This window comes from Ceratina calcarata, unplaced genomic scaffold, assembly GCF_001652005.2.
Source record: "Ceratina calcarata isolate Rehan_Ccalc_2016 unplaced genomic scaffold, ASM165200v1 scaffold334.2, whole genome shotgun sequence".
NCBI classification, from domain to species: Eukaryota; Metazoa; Arthropoda; class Insecta; order Hymenoptera; family Apidae; genus Ceratina; species Ceratina calcarata.
Window position 1 is genome coordinate 17,355 of NW_017156169.1, and position 5,321 is coordinate 22,675.

The 5,321-nt window shown below is 43.7% G+C and overlaps 1 protein-coding gene and 1 non-coding gene across 5 annotated transcripts in view; one reads left to right on the forward strand and one right to left on the reverse strand.

Annotated features, from left to right (window-relative positions):
- LOC108624914 (uncharacterized) overlaps nt 1-5,321 on the reverse strand; it is a 16,600-nt gene that overhangs the window by 7,585 nt on the left and 3,694 nt on the right. The gene's annotated exons all lie outside the window — the stretch shown is intronic.
- Nucleotides 3,244-3,315, forward strand: TRNAA-UGC (transfer RNA alanine (anticodon UGC)). The gene has a single exon. It is a non-coding gene; the product is annotated as a tRNA-Ala (tRNA).

Here is a 5,321-nt window from a genome sequence, read left to right on the forward strand (position 1 = left end):
TTGGACACAGCCTTTTATTACACATCTTAAACTTTTGGCAGAGATCTTACGACTCCGCATTTACCGAATGATCGAAAATATGAAGATGCTCTATTTTACATAAAAAAAAATCGCAATCTGATATCGCAAAGTGTTCCGACTATTTCGATCTTACGTAACGCGATTAGAATTTCGCGGTTGTCAAGGGGGAAGAAAATGAAAAGACAACAGGGTCGAAGCCCTAAGGAAGATCGACCAATTAGAGACACGACGTTGAGACATTTTCGTGGCTAATCTCCGGCGTTTTTATTAGAAACTCGTTCCCGGGATCCGAGATTGATTCCGGCTGTGAGTCAACCGTCTGACGCATCGCCTCGAGTGTGTTGCGTCTAACGGAATTGCGTACACCGGCTCGCATGTCGACGAGAAAAATTTCTGATCGACGTGCAGTCATCGAACGTCGCGTGGAGAACGTTTGGTATTCCAGGTGCGCAAAGATGATTCCCGGTTGCGGTTTAAGAATGGGATAACAGGAGAAACTCGTCGTAGGAAGGATCCTCCGACTCTTGGAACGACCTTGATGAGTCTTAACTATTATTAGAGTGCGGATTTTTATGCAAGATAAAACATCTATGGCGGTCAATTAAAAACTCACTGCGATACGTGTTTCATTTTTCACGGTCCTAAGCAGCGAATTCAGTGTTTAGATAAATGCATAAAATTCGCTGTTTAATTATTAGAGTTTTCCTATTGTCGACGCGTGAGTTTGTTTCCGTAGGAAAGGAAACTCGTTTGTATGCGCGATTCGCGATGCCACCGGAAGCTCTTTATTTGCTCGTTGCGTTTCGCGTGAATAACGATGTTACGCGAAGGGGTTGACGTTCGGGCGTTGATCGGACACCGGACAGTCGAGCCTCGACAAATTGTTAATTAGTACTCATCGACGCTTGTAAGGCTGCCGTCTCTCCTTACGTCGTAAGGCGTACCGGTGTCCCGTTCACCGTGCACACAATTAGACACTGACCAATTAACCGACGTCAAAGGGTTCGCCGCAGCTGACGCTTAACCCCTTTCGGAAGCGTTACGTACATCCCCGTGGCCACGCCGGTCGGCGGTTTGAAAAAGTTCCCAGCCCCCCGACGAGAAACCTGCCGGTTCTTCTTCGACGAATTAGCAAAGCAAATACGAGGCCGAGCGGAGATAATAAGCCAGCTACGGAACGGATTAATGGCCGCGATCTGAAAACCCGTGGAACGTCGTAATCGCGATACCCTCTCGAAAAAAAATCCGGCCCGAGTCACGACGCTCCTTCTTCCGATCTGACCACGTTCCCGTATAATGCGCCATTGTTGTTTCCCCGATATGAACCGCGTATAAGTAATAAGTACACGAGAACGGAATAACGGAGGTATCTTTGCCGAAGAATCTGCCGGCCGACGTTCCAGGGGTTTGTGGGTGTGACCCGCTTCGCATCGTTCTTTTCATACTCGCGATTATCGCGTTCGAATCCACATCCACCTTCGGTCGTTTCTATCGGACCGGTACACACGACTTTTTCTTCGAACGCAACAAACGCAGCACACGCGCGTATCATACGTTCGACTTGAATAATCGATCGGTTTCCGTCACGCATTCCTGAATAATTCAATGAATTTTTGTGACTCGTTTGGAAAATGTAAACCTCAGAGACACACGACGTTTCATGCGTGCCAATTTAATATCTCCGTCGCGAAACGCTCGTTCTACTTTCTATCCGTCGGTTTGCCGGTCGAAGACAGTCGACGTCCGTTTTTTCGCAACGAGAATTCCGCGGGGGTTCGGCACGAATAACTATTAGAAACAAATTATACGATCGCCGCAATGGATCGCGCTAATAACGCGGTTAGATCGGTACGCGTCGGCGTTCGATCGCGGAACGGCCGATTCGATGCGAGTCGTTCGTTTCTAATTGTGAGATGCGCCAATACCTGATATAATTGTAACGAGCAGTTTCGTCGCGCGGTCACTCGAGAGCCGCTCGATGCGAAGACAACGAGTGCATCGTATGTAGAATCGAATCGAAGCACGCGTTTTCGCAACGTGACTAATTGCGGCCACCCCGCGGAACCGTGCACGTGCCAGCCTCGTGTGCTCTCCTGCGTAATTGTCCCGAGCCCTCAGCTCGGGTCTCGAAATCGGCTCTTCGATTAATCACCGAACGAACCAATTACGGCATACGCTGAACCGGAACGTTGAACTGGCAGGATCGACGTCTTCAACCCACGTATCCACAAGTGGACGACGTGGACATAAGAGAATAGACCGAGCATCCAGTGCATTCTTGTTGATCCCGCGAAAGATAGAGTTTCTGTCTCTGTTTCTACGCTATGTGACAAAACACGTTGTACAGGTGTTCGGCTACTGCTTGAGACAAATTTTAAGGGGTGATTCGATTGGGTTGGCAATTAATTGCGGATTTTAAATAAATCTATCGACATACTCCTCAATTATTTAGTTGCCAATCCAATAATTCTCTTTAAATATTGCTCTTTAGCTCATCAGGAATCTTACAACGTTCATACAATCTTAACATGTCGATAGAAACGAGAGAAACTCTTTCATTCATTTTCTTGTTCGAGTCTCCACTAGGTCTATTCTCATATGTCTACGACGTCCACTTGCAGAACATCTTCGTGCATCATTACACGTAAATCATACGACGGAACACTTGTATAACGAATCGTATAACAGATGAATTGTTCCAATAAGGACTTCGATCGAAACGGTTACAGGCAGCAGGTGTCGCGTGGGAAAAGCTGATAGACACGCGGAGGAGCTCGACGGTTAACGAGGATAGAAAAAGGAATAGCTGAATGTAAGTAAAGCGTTCGATAACGGCGTGTGTTCGATGCATCGATTCCAAGGACAGTTGCGACAGTTGCAGTGTCCACGGAAACTGGAACGGTTTACTTAATGGACGGAAATTCTTTCATTCCTGTACGCGTTTCCTTCTGGATTCCGTATTTATTACCAACCGACAATTCCTCGGTGCGTTCTAACTCAGACACTCGTGACACGTTCTATTAAGAATGTCTTTGGAAATCTCATTGAAGAGCGTGTAATAGGATTTCACTGAAGCGAAATATAACTCGATCTTGTTCCTCTTATTCAATAGAGATCGATATAATATAATTCCGAACAAATATTTTACGAATAACAAGTGACACGATTACACGGACAGTTGGTACGACTACTCTGATGTTATGGACGTTAGGCCTCAGTGAAGGGGATGTAGCTCAGTGGTAGAGCGTTCGCTTTGCATGTGAAAGGCCCCGGGTTCGATCCCCGGCATCTCCAATCTTTTTTAACTTTGATGCTGCTATTGTATTATTTTATAAATTATAATAAATTGAAGAACTTTGAAGTCATCCATTTGACGATGATGACAAGCCGAGTTCCCAAATGGGAAACTTGACAGTGAATAAATCTTTTTTTTATAAGCACCTGAGGAAGAGTGACCAGCTACAAGACAAAAGAATAGACTACCCAATTTTATGTCTATGGTTACCCCGAATCAGAGGCTACCTTTTGTAATTAATATTAGCTTGCTCGATGCCCAACTGGTTTTTCCCACGTTGGCCGCTTATGCCTAGAGAGATCAATTAAATTCGTTCAATCGCCAGCGATATTTACTACACGTAATACACGTGACGACCGCTTAAATCTCATACAGTGACTCACTCTCAGCGAAGGTATTCGAACACTTGTTAAGACGCTGATGTTAAAAAATATGCTACGCAGCTGTGTGCAACTTATCGTCAGATCTGCTCGCGGAACTTTTCTACGATAACCGTTGAAATATTTTCGCGTACGCGTGGCAAGCAACGAAGAAATGAAATGGAACTCGAGTCTATATTCCCGAACGAATCTAGGTCGATATCGAGGCGTAACAAGTGGGTTAGGATCGTGGTCGTAAATCCTCCGCGAGGCTTCGAGGACTAGGTTGGAGAACAGGTTTCCGCGAGGGAATCCCGCCGCGAGTCCTTCGTGCCTGCGCGCCAATTAGCGCTTCCATTTATACGACCACGTAATCGGTATTTCGGACGAGAGTGCGAGCGAATCTGGCTCGCATAATGAATAAATTGTGTTGTTGCATAGTTAGAAGTCTCGGTGCGAATTCTACGACCGAGCGATCAAAGGCTTCGCGGGTGTATAGGTACACGCGTTGCGAACCACTTTGCGAGCGTGTGCGAGACGGCAGACGCGATATAAATACCTATCACGAGTGGTTACATTACACTGGAGTAGAGTTGACTGACTGCACCGAGAGAAACCAGCTGGCTCCCTACTATTTTCGAGAAAATAGTACCACCGTAATCGGTAGATAACGCGTCCGGAAGGGTGCCGGTGGTTCATTACGCACCAGATGTTTCTTTCTCCTGTCCCGCGCGGTAATTATAAGGCTCGGTCAACTATTCCCGCGACACGATCGCGATTATATTTAGGCGGATCGATTTAGCGTACGATGTACGAAACCAGAACGAGTTGATCCTTTAAACGATTTAAATAAAAGAAGATTCTCAATTCGTCGCAAATTACACGAGAATTGGACTGATTTTCTATGCTAACGTTTAACTTATTTCGAAATCGGTTTAACAGTCTCTATAAAATTCGAGAATCCAATTTATATGTATAATTCTCACTCGATTTTGTGAGCGATATTTCGAGTTTCTATTGAATGACGTTCAATTTATATTAATGTTATTATATTGATTTTAGGATTCACATCTCGAGTGGGAATTTTCTTCCACACTATTTTGAAACATATTCACATTAATTGCATACTCGACTTATAATTCTAATGTACAAACGTGCAAGACTAGAACGAATATTAGACATCGATTATTTAAGGATGTATTGGCTATACAGTCAATCCCAAAAGTTTATGTTTAGAAAAACGCATTTATCGTTATAATTAAAAATAGATTTATTATCGTTATGATTAAAAATAGTTTTCTTCTAATTTCGATATTTAATGAGTTAAATATGATTAATTGACATTTTATTGATGTTGACAAAATCCGACCATCCCAGCGTCGAAACGGCGAACTTTTGGAAAAAAATTTCGTTTTTCCTCAATAACTCCTAAACCGTTGAATCTACGGGAAAATTGCATACGACATTTCTTGTAGAGGACGACGAGATCTACAATTTATGTATAAAAGTTTTTCGCTAGCATTAATTATTAACGAGTTATTGACGAAAAACGAAAAAACAGTTTTTTGCAAATTACTCGTTAACTATTAATGCTAGCGAAAACTTTTTATACAAAAATTGTAGATCTCGTCGTCCTCTACAAGAAA